The following is an 18302-nucleotide window of genomic DNA, read 5'->3' on the forward strand; positions in this document are numbered from 1 at the left end:
AAGAAATGCAGCATCATGTTTGTGTGAAAGAAATGGAAATGCTTTTATTTGAAATAATTGTATTCATCGATACAATTAACAGGGTGACTGTGTGTCTTTGAATCTGACAAATACAAGAGAAGCCTTTTGTTTAGGGTGACCAACTGGCATTTGTGCAAATTCAGGACGGTGAGTGTAAAAATTCAGGACAAAGGGTCAAAATTCAGGACACAAATTCAGGACAGGAGGTCAAAATTCAGGACAAAACTTCAGGACAATAGGTACCTTTTACAGACACATCAGAGGTCACGCAATAGTATATAAGTAAGCCCAGCCATTTCCAAACATATTCAACCATTTGCAAACCTATCCATCATGTATCCTTCCATCTATCATTTCACTCATCCATCCCTTCATCCATCCCCTCATCCATCCTTTCACTCATCCTCCATTATCCATCCATCCATACACCCTATCACCCTATCCATCTGTACACTTATCCATCCACTCTTCATCCCATCCACCCATTCACTCATCCATTCAGCCATTTACCCTTTCGCCAATCCAGCCATCCTTTCACTTACTAATCCTTCCACCCATCCACTCTTTTAGTCATCCATCCATCCTCCCTTTCTCTCTCCATCGACCCTTTCACTTAGCCTTCCTTCCATCCATCCACCCACCCATCCATCCATCTACTCATCCACTCATGAATCCATCCATTGCCCCTATCACTCATCCATCTATCATTTCACTCCTTCACACATCTATTCATCCTTTTGTCCCTCTACCCTCCCTTTCACTCACTCATCCATCCTTACACCCACCCTTTCACTCATATGTCCATTCATTCACCCTTGCACTTATCAATCCATCCATCATTTCACTCATCCACCTACCCCCATCATCCACCCACCCACTCATCCATCCTTTCACCCACCCACCATCCAATCCACTGATCCATCCTTTCACCCACCCACTCATCATCCATCCTTTCACCCACCCACTCATCATCCATCCATCCATCCTTTCACCCACCCACTTATCCATCCATCCATCCATCCTTTCACCCACTCTCCATCCATCCTTTCACCCACCCATCATCCATCCATCCATCCATCTGTCCATCCCCTCATCATCCATCCATCCTTCCCCTCATCATCCATCCATCCCCTCATCATCCATCCTTCCCCTCCTCATCCATCCATCCTTTTCCCTCATCATCCATCCATCCTTTTCCCTCATCATCCATCCATCCTTCCCCTCATCATCCATCCATCCTTTTCCCTCATCATCCATCCATCCATCCATCTGTCCTCCCCCTCATCATCCATCCATACTTTTCCCTCATCATCCATCCATCCATCCATCCATCCTTCCCCTTATCATCCATCCATCCATCCTTCCCCTCATCATCCATCCATCCATCCCCTCATCATCCATCCATCCTTCCCCTCATCATCCATCCATCCTTTTCCCTCATCATCCATCCATCCTTCCCCTCATCATCCATCCATCCTTTTCCCTCATCATCCATCCATCCATCCATCCATCCATCTGTCCTTCCCCTCATCATCCATCCATCCTTCCCCTCATCAACCATCCATCCTTTTCCCTCATCATCCATCCATCCATCCTTCCCCTCATCATCCATCCATTCTTCCCCTCATCATCCATCCATCCTTCCCCTCATACATCCATCCTTCCCCTCATCATCCATCCATCCTTTCACCCACCCCCTCATCATCCATCCATTCCCTCATCATCCATCCATCCATCCTTTCACCCATCCCCTCATCATCCATCCATCCATCCATCCACCCTTCCCCTAATCATCCATCCTTTCACCCACCCCCTCATCATCCATCCATCCATTCATCCATCCTTCCCCTCATCATCCATCCATCCATCCTTCCCCTCATCATCCATCCATCCTTCCCCTCATCATCCATCCTTTCCCGTCATCCATCCATCCATCCTTCCCCTCACCCATCCATCCCCTCACCCATCCCATCGATTTATCCTGCCCCTCATCCATCCATCCTTCCCCTCCATCCATCCAGCCATCCATCCTTCTCCTCATCCATCATCCTTCCCCTCACCCATCCATCCATCCCATCCATTTATCCTGCCCCTCATCCATCCCCTCCATCCATCATCCTTCCCCTCATCCATCCTTCCTTTCATCCATCCTTCCTTTCATCCATCCTTCCCCTCACCCATCCATCCATCCCATCCATTTATCCTGCCCCTCATCCATCCATCCTTCCTCTCCATCCATCCATCCTTCCCCTCATCCATTTATCCTTCCCCTCATCCATCCATCCTTCCCCTCCATCCATAATCCTTCCCCTCATCCATCTTTCCCCTCATCAATCATCCAGCTACCCTTCCACCCATACATCCAGCTATTTACATTTTCTCTCCATCCTTCCCCTCACTCATCAATCCATCTATCCTCTCTCATTATCCATTTATTCAATCTTTCATTCATCCATTCACCCTTTCACTAATTCATCCAGCCATTCACACATCCCTTCACTTACTTACTCGCCCACCTTTCCATATTAATTTTGAGCTGAGCCCTTTTGAGAAGAGGCCCATCAAGAACTTCACCCTCGCTGCAGGGGCCGTTCTAGGACTGGGACAGAAGCCACCCAGGGCAGAGACAGGATCCACCACAAGGGGCACAAGAGCCACCACAGGTGGCGGTGGACTGGAGCCACAACATGGGGGGACAGGAGCCATCCCAGGCGTGGGGTGGACTGGAGCCACCACATGGGGGCTCCAGTCCACCACTGAGGGGAGGGCAAGAGCCATCACAGGAGAGGGAATACAGGGGTGGGCATGCAGTATTCTAGTATCATCTTGGGCTCCTCTCCTGCACAAGACAACGCGAAGACAGGCTCTCAGTCCAAAATGCCATCCCCCACTGTGATATACAGTACTTACAGGAGATACTCTAAGAGAACTGATTGAACTGATTGTCCTCCATACTTTGTTAATCAGTGTGGGTGCGATTGTGCCATTTCTTTATTGTATTACATTATGCATGTTTGAAGAACCGAGGTTTGCTTACAAATTAGTGACAGTAATTAAGCTCGGTGAAGAGAAGCAGGTGCTGCCTCGGTGTAATCAGGGGTGTAATCTGGCTGAGTCTAGGATGTTTGGGGCACTGGGTAGAAATGGAATGTGTGAGGCTGTGGCCCCTCTAAATAGCAGATACAAGACGCGTTCAGGGCTGTTTGCATGTGAATGGATGCCCCTGCTCCTGAACCTGCAGCCCCTCCCTCTGTCACCTTCAAGCACCTCTTAACAGCTCATCAAGGGCTGGAGGTGCGAGGGTTGCCATCCCGCTGTGCCTCCACAGTGCTGCTGGGGGTCTGAGCTTTCATACAGCATCGGAGTCAAAAAGGGCGGTGGGGGCAAGCTGTGCCCGGTCAAAATTACGGACAAATGGCGTCCGTTAAAGAATCCTTCACGGACAACGGACAGACAGCCAAAATGACGGACTGTCCGTGAAATTTACGGACGGTTGGTCACCCTACTTTTGTTACTCTCTATTATCCCTGAGCCCACCAAACAGTGGCACACACGGACCTTTGCTTTTACCGTTTGGGTGTAGTGGCACCATTGTGTCACCAGGGTAAAGCGATTGGAGCGGATCTTTAAAGAAATGACCACTTTTACCATATCATTACCTTGCCACTGGAGTGCTTCAGTTGCAGTGCATGGATGGAGATGCGTACTTTTGGTGCAGTACTATTGCATTCATTATACCCTTCAAGCAAATGCTTCTTTGCTCAAGAGCACCTGCATCGTAGTACGAAATATATGATGCATTGTTTCCAACCATAGTCCTATGTTTCTTCAAGAACTATGTCTATAAGTAACATTAGAGCAGAGTAATGCAGGCATGGATGGATGGCTTCCATGGTTGAAGCTATCTGTTAATTAACTGTGTTGAGCATTTGACAACGAGGTCTCTAGTAAAGTAGATGAAGGCAGACACCAGAACACCTCTGAACCCTAGAACAGAAAAGCACCACAACGCAGTCAAGTTTAAATGTTTGGATGGTACAGAACATATAATCTCATGTAATGCCCATGATCGCAACCTGATCGCAAACATGTGTACAGTTAAATAAAGAATTGCAGTCCTCCCGCTGAAAATCCTGGGTACCTTGTCATGGGTTCTCACTGGTTTGTGAGACAGCCCTTCTCTGATCTATGGTCAATGGCACAGAGTACTTCGAGACCATGTGCAGCATCTAAGGACTCCTTAACCTCTTTGGGGTCTTCCACACTGGCAAAGTTAGGCTGGCCAACAGAGCTTCTGCAGGACCGTTAAGCTTGTTTCCAGCCTGCGAATCGGAAAAGGGCTGCACTCCTCTCCATGTTCAGAAGAACCAAAGAAGTGTTTATACAGGCTTGTGTCACCAGTGTTGCTCATTAAGCTGATCTGAGCTTAAGCTTATATTTTGAAGTTTAGGCAGTTGGGCTGCATTCCACGTCCAGTCTGATTGACTGAATACTCTGCAGTTCAAAAGTCCAATTGGTTAGGGTGTTATTTTCTTTCCTTGTAGCGACTCCTAAGAAGGGCATCCCTTGCCATCTTTTCAGAACTTGTTTTGGTGGTACTGCCTACAGGCAACTGGCTGTTGTAGCTGAAAACCAGGATGGATCCAGAGACAAAGGAACAAAAGAGGAAGAAGTGGGTATGAGCTGCTCTTGTTCTGTATGGGCACCATTCATTTTCCATCTTCCAACCACCTTTCATACAATTGAAAAGATGATCACAATCAGTCAGTTGTAACTCTAAAGACAGTTGCACCATCAGCCATCGCAACAATTTAATGTTCTCACAAGTCACAAATTATATGGGCTATTGTTCAAAAACCTCTGGAACATAATACACAGAAACATTAAAACTTATGAATCAGCATAATATTAAGAGACCTCCACTGCATCAAGCCAGTTCAGAATGAATATTACTCCTGACTTCAGTTATTCCATCCTAAAACCTAAGATGCAGCACCAGTCACGGCCTATGCTAATGAGTGCATGGGGTCTACCCCATAGGGTACTTGGGGCCGGAGAGATCTTTTGATGGTCTCTCTAATCCTAGTGCAAATAAAGTGCCTTCTTTAGGGGCGCCATATAATCAGTTTTATGGGTCCCTAAGAATTAGGTGCCTCATCAACTATTGCCTAATCAGAAATGCCGGAGAGCTGAAGGATAAAGGGAAAATGGCTGGGATGTTCCAGCTGCACAGATGGTTCGGGACTTTAGTTCTTACAGGCTATGAGTCCTGAGAAGCATTTGATGTGGGCTTGTGCATGTCCTTAGGTTGAGCATGTTTATCTGGCAGGGTGCCAACTCTTGCCAGAGCACTTATGACAACAGGCCCGCTCTTGCTGTGCTCTGCCTTCTGCTGTTTACCTCTGAAGAAGGGTCCATTGACATGTGCATGGGTGATATGCTAACATCCTCTATCTGATAGAGATGTCTAGCCACAGATTCCTTTCCTTAGAATTATCCCCAAGCGCCAGACTGGATCCGGAAACTTTTCTACAGCAGCACCTCTGCACAGTGGTAGAGGGCATCGTACGATTCCATAACAACGGCGTCCACTGGTTGTCAGAGTCCACTGATGTCAGTTTCTTTCTTTCTCCGCTTCCACGTGGCCTACCCCCACGGGACAGTGTGCTTTTTCTAGACATCATTGAGGTCAACTATGTTGACCCCACACCCTCATCCTATCTGCATGTGGTTTCTAGGCCCGCACTCTGACTCTGAATGGTGCAACTCTGGTCTTCAGCTTCAGTTGTCTATGTTGCAGGAGTGCCACATATGCTGTTGGCAATGCGGTGGTCGACGGCCCCTCATTGGTCTCGGTTCTTTTCTTCCTCTGAGGAACGGACGAGGGCCAGCTCTTGAAGTCCTTAATCCTTGCGGTCACCTTGTGAGTCATGCCTTTGGCCGCCGGCGCCGTGGCCTTCCTCAACTTCACCGCGTACACGCAGTGTCCCTGACCCGCCTCTTATTCCTCCAATTTCAGAGTCGGACCGAGAATCTGGGCCTTTCCTTCCAGTATTTCTCGGCATCAGGGCAATTCTGGCTCAGATGAGGGAATACTAATTTTTTTTGTGTGCATATTTTATCTGAAAGAGACACGTTAGTGATAGATTCCTTACCTTTGAATATCCCCAGGCGTCAGACTGGATCCGGAAATTTTTGCGTACCAGTACCCTGGCGCGTCGGTACGTCGTGGGCGCCGTGATGACGTCGTCGGAGTACTTAGACGCCGCCTCCGCGTGCTGACGTCAGTTCTTCTTTTTTCCGCGCCAGCAAGCGCAGATCTGGAAAAAGCAGTACTTCTAGTCACTTTTTGACTAACTTTTTGGATCATTTTGATCATCTTTTCGAAGTCGAACGACTCCGATCGGTGCCATAGGGGTCGGTCACGGATCCTCACCGCCGGTGTCTACTCGGTCTAGGCGTTGACCACGACGACAAGGCCTGCCCCGACTGCCGGACCCTGTCTTCAAAAGCCAGGCGGGAGCGGTCCCGCAGGCGACTCGAACTCCGGCAGTCCAGCCACCACAGCTCCGAGAGTCGGCACCACTCCTCCGGGTCGAAGTCGTCGTCGTCAGGTAAGAAACACAAGAAGTCGAAGAGGTGTCATCGCTCTTCTGACTCCACCCGTCGCGGCCGGGGGTTCGGGTGACACCGCCCACGCGGCTCCGTCGGAGTCGCGGGCGCCATGTCCAGCTCCACACCCTCCGGTCCCTGGGCGAGACGTGACGCCGGAGGAGATCGAGCGCTTCCTCATGGCCATTAGGTCCCTCTCTCCTCCGACGGGCTCCGCGGCGCCTTCGGGCCCAGCGGACCCTTCTGGGGCCCCTAGCGGGTCGGGGCCTTCGGCCCGACGCCAGCCGGTGCTTCGGCCCTGACGCCGCAGGCGCATTCGGGCCCGGCGCCGCGGGGCCCCCGGTCCCGCCGGCGCCTTAGGGCCCGGCGCCGCAGGACCCCACGGGATCTGCTTCGGGATCTGGGTCGTCGCCGGTGGACCTTACGACCCCCCCCTGCGTCGGTCCATCAGGTGTCACCTCCGTCGCCGTCCCCGATGCCTCCTCGACCCGGTTCCGGCGTCGGAGCGGCACCGCTGGGCGCCGCTCTCGACGGCGCTTGGGGAGTTTTACTTCAATGAACCGGCCCATCAATTGACAACCCTGATTATCAGGAGATGGGTGATGAGGAGTACTGGGAGGGGTCTGAGGACCCTCTGACCAGAGAGTGTCAGTCTCAAGAGGACTGGACAGGTGGACTTGGGGATGCCAGTTGTGAGAAGTTGGCCCGATATGCAACGTTCGCTATTCTAGCGACCGCTATGTATCGTTCCAACGACCCTTATGGTGTTTGGTTGTAAGTCAACCTATAGACCAGCTATCCTAGTAGCGTGGATACGAGCAGTCTAAGGCTAAAGACTCGAGAGGGCGTGTTAAGCCAGCTGTTATACCACATATACCCCTTGAACACCAAGTGAAAGGACACCACACAAGTGTTATGAAAATAAACAGTTATTTATTAAGAATCACAACAGCCCTGTACTCTTTATGAGGACAGGGTACTAAGCACAAACCAAATCTCTTGGGAAAATACCTCAAGTGCACAATTAAAACAAGTGTCCGAGGACACGGAAAGTTTAGTGGTCTCGGGCGGACCCGATAAGGCAAGTCGGAAGCGAGGGACTCAGGACCCTAGAGTAAGGAGGCTATGCAGGCACCGAAATGCCGAGGTTACCTAGCCACGAGGGCTGCGGCTGCACAAGTCTTACAGGCGTCGGGGGTCTTCGCTGACGAGCCAGGAGCCGGAAGAAAAGGAGTTGCTGGCCGGCGACCAGTGATGAATAGTTCGTAGAGATCCAAGCCTGGATCAGAGATCGATGACACCTGAAAGCAGAGGGGACCAAGTTCGTACTACTAGCCAGTAGTCAGAGGGTACCAGGAGGGCACCGGTTGGCCGTCACCTCGACCAGGTGAGTGGGCGACGCTAGGCTCTGCAGTCTCACGGACCAGGAGGCGTTGTCGGCGACCAGGATGGAGGTGCGAGCTGTCCCACGAAGGATGATGCTGTCGGCGTCGCTGGGCCCAGGATTGGGGCAACAAGCCTTGGCAGATCTCAGGGCCACGTGGTAGGCCTAAGATGGCGTCTTGAATGGACCAGGAGAGTCCGGGGTGCTCCTCTCGGAAAAGGGAGCAAGGGCCGGTCTGGAGCAACCAGACCAGCAGCGTTGTTTGTCGGTTATCGTCAAGGAAGGGCACAAGCCAGCGGCTAGTGACCAGACAACGGGCTGAGCAGCGAGCAGAAGGGCCCCACGTAGATCGTGGAGATGCTGGGAGACTGCACTTCGGTGCTGGAGCGGCTCAGAGTCGGGGCTTCTCGGACCCCAGAGCACTCACCAGAGAATGGCTTCGATGGTCGTGCTGTTTAAGAAAGCGTGCAGGTTTTGATGATGGCCGGTCCCTCGAGGTCTCGTCGCACCCACAGATCACAGCTGAGCTGATGACGTGGGTAGAGGTCAGAGGTGCCAGGGAAGCCGGTTCTCGTCGAGCTGGGCCGTCGGATCCTTGAGGAAGGACTTACAGCAAACCGCAGAGTTCTTAGATGGTGCCCGCTGATGCAGGGTGACTACTCCTTAGTCACAAGGGAGAAATCTTGAGAAGAGTCTCGAATGTCCTTTCGTAGAAAGTAGTTCTTGATTCAAAGATGATCTAATTTGGAAGGGTCCCCGCTCCGGCCTTTATTCTAAAGAAAGGGGTGGGTACATGACTAGGTCCTGCCCTAAGGGTGGGACCAGGAAGGGGGGTAGTTACACCCCTCTCCCCCTGCCGGACTTTCCCCAGGCCAGGGCTGGCGCCCCTGGAACTGGTTCTGACCGGCAGATGCGTAGTGAGCACCGGGGTGCCACTCCGCAGTCACCTTCTCGCAAAAGCCCTACCTACCCAGAATACACAAACCCTGTCTGGGACGGTGCGAACACCGCCCTCGACAGGAAACCCTTTGTCCAAGCGCTCCTCGCTGGAAGGACTCCCAGCAGCAGGAGGTCAGACTCGTGTCTGTGGTGGCAGCATCCATTTTGTGGAGCTGAGGCTTTAGTTAACTTTAACCGGGGTTCACAGTTACGTACATGTCGTGTCCCTCTAGAAGGGCGGAATGCTAACCTCGTCGCCAGAATTGGTGAGAGGGCAGCATCCCGATTCGTATGACACCTTACTCGACATGCCTTGATAACGCGACACCGAAGTTACCGATGTGGTACGCGTTATCATGGAACAGCCATTGGGTCTCGATTCCGCAAGCTGCAACCGGGCTCGGCTCGGGCCAGAACCTAGTTCACACGAGCCCACGCACTCTGCCTTCAGGATTGTCAAGGCCTGCCATAGGAGTGACTGATAGGAACTCGGGTGTCCATTGTATGGTTAGATATAGAGCTACTATACCTAAAGCAAAGGGTGATTACACGACTTCGCCCCAGCTGTCATGCAGCCAGTTGTTTCAAATTTAGGAGGCCAGCCAGGGGTGGCATAATACATGCTGCAGCCCCTGGCGGCCCTGGGTACACCTATGCCCTGAGTTACAGGGTCTGATAAGGTGGCCCAGTACCAATTGGAAATGCACCTAAGGTACATGGAATCCATTTTACAGAGAGAGCAGTAGGCCTGGGGTCCTGATTGGCAGGGTCCCAGGTCGACTATGTCAAAAACCAGCTAAAACACAGGGCAAAAAGTTGGGGGCAACCATAGTCAGGAGGTACCTTCCTACACCAGTGGTCTGGACACCTTACCAGACACTGGTTTTGTCTCCCCTCTTACCGTGGCTTCGGAGGAGGGGGCAACCTACAGTGTGGTGTTGATGAAGGCAGCCAAGGCCTTGGGCCTTGAGCTCCCCGTCGCGGCCGTGAGGACTAACCTCCTCACTGAGGTCCTGAAACCGCAGTCAAGCTCGGCCGAGCCTCTGCTGCCCTTTAATAAGGCCTTGACCGACGTTCCTTTGGGCACTTGGTCCAGGCCCGCTACGGGTTCGTCCGTAGATAGGAACGTGGCCAGACACCACCGCCCGGCCCCGGGCGACCCATGTTTCCTGTCCACCCACCCCGAGAGCCTGGTCATCCAGGCATCCAATTCCCAGACCGCATTCCCGTCGGCTCCGCCGGACAGGGAATCCAAGAGGTACGAGCAGTACGGTAAAATGATCTTCTCCTCCCTTAGTCTTGGACTGCGGTCTTCCAACACCGCATGCCTCTTGGGCCGCTACACCCACTCTCTGTGGGATACGGTTGCGGAAGTGCTGCCAGAGTGCCCGTTGGAGGTACGGGCCAAACTCGGCCAAGCCCTTGTGGGAGGCCGAGGTGCAGCCAGATATTCTATCCGGTGTGGGCTGGATACCTCCGACTCACTAGGTAGAGCGATGGCAACAACGGTGGCAGTTAGAGGTCCGCCAACTTTTCGGCCGATGTCCAAAACACACTGATGGACATGCCGTTTGATGGCCGTCGCCTTTTTGGCGACAAGGCAGACCATGCGCTTAAGCGCTTTAAGGACTCCAGGGCTACGGCCAAGTCCTTGGGCCTCTCGGCCCGCGCCAGCAAACGGGTGCCTTTCACTCCTTTTGTGGCCAAGGAAGGGGCGCCCCCACACGTGCTGCCAGCCACACGCCGCATCCAGCACGGTGGCGGCCGTGGAAATCGATGTGGAGGCGGTCGGGGGCAACGGCGAGGCCAGTACACACCCTCCCCCGCAGCATCCGCCTCAAAACCTTCTTAGTCCCTGCTTTTCGGCCCATGTGACGCCAGTGGGGGGCATGGTTCGCCATCACCACTGTCAGTGGCGGACTGTCCCTTGGGACAGGTGGGTGCTGCAGATCGTCCGAAGGGGCTACTCCCTCCCCTTCGAGACGACCCCTCAAGCCATGCCACATCAACACCACCGCATATAGGGGGATCATTTGCGGCTTCTGCAGGAGGAAGTATCGGCCCTCTTGGCCAAGGGGGCCATCGAGCGCGTTCCCGGGCCAGAAGTAGGACGTGGATGCTACGCCCACTACTTTCTGGTACCCAAGAAGGGCAAAGGGGGCCTACGCCCTATCTTGGACCTACGGAACGTCAACGGCTTCCTCTGGAAGGAGAAGTTCAAATTGCTGACTGTGGCTCAGGTCTTAGCTGCCCTGGACCCAGGAGACTGGATGGTAGCGTTGGACTTGCAGGACGCTTATTTCCACATACCCGTCCTGCCGGCCCACCGGCGCTACCTGCGGTTCACGGTAGGCCACGAGCACTTTAAGTTTACCGTGCTCCCATTCGGCCTTACCAGCGCCCCACGGGTGTTCACGAAAGTGAGGGCGGTGGTCGCAGCTCATCTGCGCAGGTTAGGGGTTTTAGTCTTCCCCTACCTCGACGACTGGTTGTTGAAGGCGGGCTCACCCCAGACAGTCGTCGGCCACCTCCAGACGACGGCAGACCTCTTGCACCAGCTGGGGTTCTCCATCAATGTGCCGAAGTCACACCTGTGTCCCTCTCAGAAGCTCCTTTTCATCAGAGCGGTTCTCGACTCGGCGCGGTTTCGGGTTTACCCACCCGAACAGCGGGTTCGGGATATACAGACTCTGATTCCAATCTTTCAGCCTTTATCCCGAGTTTCGGTCAGGTTGACGCTGCGGCTTCTGGGGCTGATGGCTTCCTGTATCCTTCTGGTGCATCACGCCCGTTGGCGGATGCGGGCTCTGCAGTGGGACCTGAAGTTTCAGTGGGCCCAGCATCAGGGCAACCTGTCCGACCATGTCCTGATCTCGGAGGGCACTGCAAGACAGCTGCAGTGGTGGCTCACGGACCGCGATTGGGTCAGCGGCAGATCCCTCTCCCTTCCCCAACCGGAGCACGTAGTTGTGACGGACGCGTCCCTCTAGGGCTGGGGAGGCCACATGGGAGAGGCGGAGATCAGAGGTCTCTTGTCTCTGGCGTAGTCCCGGCTCCATATCAACCTTTTGGAGCTGCGGGCGATTCGTCTAGCACTGAAGGCATTCCTCCCCTCTGTCCGAGGGAGTGTAGTGCAGGTGTTCACGGACAACACCACCGCCATGTGGTACTGCAACAAACAGGGTGGGGTGGGGTCGTGGACCCTCTGCCAGGAGGCTCTGCGCCTCTGGCAATGGCTGGAACATCAGGGCGTGACCCTGGTGGTTCAACACCTGTCAGGTTCTCTGAACGCCAGGACGGACGAATTCAGCCGCCGGTGCATGATGATCACGAATGGCGTCTGAACTCGGACGTGGCGCAAGGTCTCTTTCTGTAGTAGGAAGAGCCTTGGTTAGATCTATTCGCCACCGAAGAGAATGCGCAATGTCATCAGTTCTGCGCGTTGGAATTTCCAAGGCGGCACTCGCTCGGAGACGCTTTTCGTCGCGAGTGGAGTTGCGGTCTGTTGTACGCCTTTCCGCCTATACCACTTCTGCCCAGAGTGCTGAAGAAGATCAGGCGCGACCGGGCACAAGTCATCCTTGTGGCTCCGGACTGGACACGAAGGTACTGGTATCCCGAGCTACTCAGTATGTCAGTCGATCCCCCGGTTCGTCTGCTTCTTCAGGAGGACCTTCTGTCGCAGCAGCAGGGGACGGTCCTCCACCCGAACCTCTCCAGTCTCTACCTCCATGCTTGGAGATTGAGCGGCGGCAGTTGAGGCCATATGACTTGCCTCCTGAAGTCTGTAACATCATTCTGGCAGCCAGGCGTCCCTCCACAAAGTCGGTATACGCCTGCAGGTGGAACAGGTTTGTGGCATGGTGCACGGCAAAGGCTGTGGATCCTCTCTCTGCCCTTCTTTTTGGGGTTCTTCTCTTTTTTCTTTCTCTTTCCCAGCAGGGCTCTGCTCTGGGCACTATCAAGGGCTACCTTTCTGCTCTTTCAGCCTTTTTGAGGCTGCATGATCAACCTTCTTTGTTCAAGTCCCCTATTGTTAATCGATTCTTGAAAGGCATCACACATATGTTCCCTCCTGTGCCCTTTGTGATGCCTCAGTGGGACTTGAACTTGGTTCTTACTTTTCTGATGTGGTTTCCCTTTGAGCCACTTCACAACTGTCCTCTCCGCCTTCTTACTTTGAAGACTGCCTTCCTGGTAGCCATCACCTCTGCCAGGAGAGTGAGTGAGCTCCAGGCTCTAGCCTGTAAACCTCCTTTCCTTTCGGTCCATCCGGACAAGGTTGTGTTGCGGACAAGGCCCTCTTTCCTACCCAAGGTAGTCACAGACTTCCACATCGGGCAATCCATCACCTTGCACACCTTCTTTTCTGCCTCCGCATCCCTCAAGAGAGGAAGAGAGGCTCCACCGTCTGGACCCAAAATGTGCGCTCTCGTTCTATCTGGATCACACACGCCAGTTCCGGGTGGATGACCAACTCTTTGTTGGTTACGTGGGCGCTAAGAAGGGAAAAGCGGTGCACAAGCGGACCATCTCGCGGTGGATCATCTTGTGTATCCAGGCGTGTTACTCCTTGGCTAAGAAGGAACCCCCTGTTGGGCTCGGAACTCATTCCACTCGGGCCACAGCGACTACAACTGCCTTGGGCCGAGGAGTGCCCATGCAGGACATTTGCCAGGCAGCTACGTGGGCCTCGCTGCACACGTTTGCAAGACACTATTACCTGGACAGCCAAGTCCGGAGGGATGGCTTCTTTGGCCGTTCCGTCCTCCAGGACTTTCTGGTGTGATTATTGGTTCGCAGACCCACCACCGGGGTTGGTATTGCTGGGGTGTTTATTCTAAGGTAAGGAATCTATCACTAACGTGTCTTTCAGATGCACAAGTTACTATTTGTGTAACTATATATCTGTAAGAGACATTAGTTAGTGATAGATTCCTTACCAACCCACCCATCCTCCCCGTTCTGCGAACCGATATCTAGGGTTAAGGCCATCCCCTTTCTGGGCCCTAGTTACAAGGCACCAGTGTTGGTTTTTAGCATAGCTCTGCGTTTCTGGCGCGGAAAAGCTGTGTCTAAGAACTGACGGCAGCACGCGGAGGCGGCGTCTAAGTACTCCGACGATGTCATCACGGCGCCCACGACGACAGACGCGGAGCCGCAGACGACGCCTACCGACGCGCTAGGGTACTGCTACGCAAAAATTTCCGGAGCCAATCTGACGCCTGGGGATATTCTAAGGTAAGGAATCTATCACTAACTAATGTCTCTTACGGATATATCGTTACACAAGTAGTAACTTGTGCATATAGCGCGGACTCGACCTGAAGGTATTGGAGCGCTTTACATGAGCACCATATTTACATTACACATTCAGGCACGGGGAGATTAAGTGATTTGCCCAGAATCGCAGGAAGTGGATGCGACATTGAGGCTCAAACCCTGGTTTCTGGCACCAGCGTCAGGCATTTATGCCGACGGACCACACCCTCTCCTCTCTCTCCATGCCATTTTTGGCACACAACCTCCCTCTGGTGCACTTCTTTGGCCCAGGGAGGTCGGTGAGTCCTCGACTGATGTCAAACTGGTAGGTCTTCCCTCGGTGTCCAGTGGGGCCCTACGAATCTGTGATTGACTCCATCTCGGCTCCAGTACACAGCCCTTTGGGGTTCCCTCTTGTGACGCCTGTGTTGGCTCTGCTGGTGCCGACCTCGCTGGCACAACTTGCCCCTTCTTTGTCTCCCCTCCCCAATGCGGAGGTATCACCTTCTTGGCGCCGATCAACTTCGAGAACAGCGTCGTAGATCAGTCCTCTTCGAGCTATCTTTCTCTGCTTTCAGAGGATCCTCCTTTTATTTTCTCCTTGGCACACCGGTATTTTGGTGATGTGGGTGGTCACATGACTGAGCCTCCTCCGAAGTTTCATTGGGTTTCTGCCCTTGGTGACGCTAGTGGCCCTAATACTTCCCCATCCTATTGCCTGTTTTCACCTCCCCGCCTTCGCTTCGGAGGCTAGCTCAGCTTATTTGAATAGTTGATGTAGTTCTGGGGCAGCAGCTTTCTTCTGTGGAAGTTGCCATTGATCTCTTACTTGGGGTACTCCAGCACGTACAGCTGAGCACTGAGCCTGCGCTTCCCTTCAGTGAAACCCTATTTGATATTGCTTTGGGCACTTGGGCTATACCTGTTTCAAGGGCCTCATTGGACAAGTCTATAGCTCATAGGCACCATCCTGACCCTGGAGTCCCGCTCTGCCTTTCCTGTCATCCTATTCCGTACAGTTTTGTGGTTCAGGCTGCTACAGCTTCCCCCAACATAGTCACCGTGCCTGACATCCCTCCAACAGGCAGTCTAAAGGTCTGAATGCTTTGGGTTGATATATCTTTTCTGCGGCCAGATCTACCTTACAGTCCCTTAGCATGGCTTGTATTTTGGGCTGTTTTTCTGATGTGCTGTGGGATTCATGCCTTTTCCCTTCCGACCTTGATGTCTCTCAGGATACTCTTTCTCAGCTGATCCTGGGTGGCTGTCAGGTGGCCACATTACTGAGTCGTTGTGGCATGGATACCACAGATTCTGTCGGACGGGCCATGGCTCTTTCCATGGCTCTTCGACAGCGTGCCTAGAAATGCCTTTCGATGGTCAACATCTGTTTGGCTCCCAAGGGGACTCCTCTTTACGCCGTTTGCCGGGTAATCAGAGTGGGGCGAAACCTTAATATCTGATTGCCATACAGTCATCTTCTTCCCCTGTACTTGGTCAGGTTGGGAATGGTCTCCTGTATTTCCTTCTGTGTGGACTGTTATAGGGCTGTGCCAGTTGGCTTCTTCTTTTCACTTGTCTCTCCATGTACCGTCTGTGTGGTGTCTTGCCCTGGCAGGTATTATCTTTCTTCATTTTACCCTGTTGATGACAGGTTGTGGTTCCCGGTTGTTCTATGGGATGCGCCTTACTTTCTGACCCTGCTGGTGTCTACCCTGGTGACTGCACGGTCTTCCTCGCTTTCTACCCAGGTTCTGATTGTGGTATTTTCATACTATTGTGCAGATGCAATGTTGCCTTGTTCCCTGTCTGACAGGGAACTTAGTCTGTATGCCTTACAGGTTTTCCTCAATATGTTTTGGACGCCTTCATACCCCTTAAAGGGGACTCTTCTTGCCCTGCTTGGTGCACTGTTGTAAGTGGCATGAGTGGCCAACTTGGCCACCCTACCGCTTCTATGCCTCTGCATGGCCTGTTTTTCCTCTGCGTTTCCATGACACCTCTGTGGTCATCCCCAATATTTCATTACTGGCCTGGCTGTTCTTCAGATGTGCCTTATGCCTTTTTTTCGGGGAATATGGAGAATGTTCCTCTCCCGTTCTTCTCGGACATGATTTCCTTGTCCGTCCACTCCGGGGTGGATTGTACGGAGGTTTATGATCTCATAGGATTCTTACCCGGGAAATGTAATTCCACTTCTTGCGAGCACGATTGCAGTTCTCACCCCTTGGGAGCTCATCTTCCTTGTGCTAAAAGGCTACCCAGTATGTTCTTGGGTGGCATCATGATTCTCGGCCACGTTGTTCCCTGGCTTGTTGGCCGGACATGAGTTGTCCAGTGCAATCGAGGACTTTCCTTTCCTTTGCTTGTGGTGGGATGTTTTATTCGACCCCTCCTTTCCAGGTAAGCAGTCTCTCTTTTTCTTATGCAAACTGGATAGACTAGTCGGGGATATTTCCTGGAATCAGTTCGCAGACCCTCCTCTGGGATGGTATTGCTTGGGTATCTACTCTAAGGTAAGAAATCTGTGGCTAGATATCTCTAACAGATGAATAAGTTACTTACCTTCGGTTACACCTTATCTGATAGAGACTATACACAGATTCCTTACCGACCCACCCATCCTTCCCGCTCAGCGAACTGATTCTTCCCTTCTTCCGGTTCCCATCTTTGTACTCTTGTGCCTTTCGTAAAAAATAAAATAAAAAAACCACACATAGAAGAAACCAAGAAGAACAACCCAGACTTCGTCATTCTTCATATAAGCGTCTTTTTTCCAAAACAGGACTCTTTTCGTGCACACTGTTTCAATATCAGTTTTCATACGTGGCTCTGCATTTTAGCGCGTAAAGTAGTTACGTAATTAACCGGGGAGAGCTTATAGGGACTCTGAAGACATCACATCCGGTGGACATCATACAGAGTCACCCGGCGCCCTCTACCGGCGCGCCAAGTTATTATTGTAGAAACATTTCTGGATCCAAACTGGTGCTGGGGATAAGTTTAAGGTAAGGAATCTATGGCTAGATCTAGTCTCTATAAAAAACTTGACGGTCTAAAGTAAAGCTGAGTCCTAAAGGTTCTCACCGGGAGCAATCCAAACTGGACATGCACTGAACCAGCCTCAAAGTGGTCGAGAGACACTAATGATAAAATTAAAGTCCTATCAGCCCACCCTCATGGCGGAGCATCGTCATTTAGGACGTCTAGAACCTGGCTGGTGTGTCCATGCCTCGATGTATTGGCTGGATGACATGCGCCTGAGGTTCAAGGAGTGATAGTGTCCTCGCCACTGGCGGTGCTGGTACAGTGCAGTGCAGTGAATTTAGTGAGTGATGTTAAAATGACTATCGAGGCAAAAAAATATTTTATTAGGTATTCACCTAGACGTCAGGTTAAAAAGAGGGAAAGCACAGTGTGAAAGGATCACTGTATTCTTTGCTAAATGGTCAAATGGGCCAACATGTTTCTGCCTTGTGGTGAAAAGTCCACCGGCATTCTTCAGGGCCAAAGCTGCAATAGTGCTACTGCAAAGTTACACTCAAACTTGAGGTGCAAATCAAATGAATTAAGAAAATGATATGTCTGGTATGGTAAGTTGGACGATCCTACCGTATCCTTGTAAACTCTGTATTAAGTGGAGGATACCATCCCTGCAGACAAAGAAAAACAGAGAAAAAACACACCCACTCAATATTCTGTCGATGTGCAAACTCAATGCCAGGAAACATGCGATCCTGGACATAATTATAACGTCAATAGGTGATAAACAGAAAGAACTCAGCTAGGCCAGTCCTACATTTGATGGCCATTGATATCGATATCTGTTGCCCTATGGGTCAAACCATCATGATACAGTTATAAAATTAAAACAACGAATCAACTTACCCAACTAGTTGTGGGAGTATAACCTCACCTCTCTCGGCAACAGCTCGGAGGATGAGGCCCCGCTCTGTGCACAGGGAATATATATGAAAGACACATTAAGAAGCCTCATAGGTGTCTTATACCTTTGGTATATATTAAAGTGTGCATACAACTTGATTGTAATACGCCCACCATGATAACTTCACTATGGAAAAAA

At 51.9% G+C, this 18302-nt stretch overlaps 1 protein-coding gene across 7 annotated transcripts in view; it reads left to right on the forward strand.

The window, feature by feature from the left end:
• UBR3 (ubiquitin protein ligase E3 component n-recognin 3) overlaps positions 1-18302 on the forward strand; it is a 2118328-nt gene that overhangs the window by 1831702 nt on the left and 268324 nt on the right. The gene's annotated exons all lie outside the window — the stretch shown is intronic.

This window comes from Lissotriton vulgaris, chromosome 2_1 (assembly GCF_964263255.1).
Source record: "Lissotriton vulgaris chromosome 2_1, aLisVul1.2, whole genome shotgun sequence".
NCBI classification, from domain to species: domain Eukaryota; kingdom Metazoa; phylum Chordata; class Amphibia; order Caudata; family Salamandridae; genus Lissotriton; species Lissotriton vulgaris.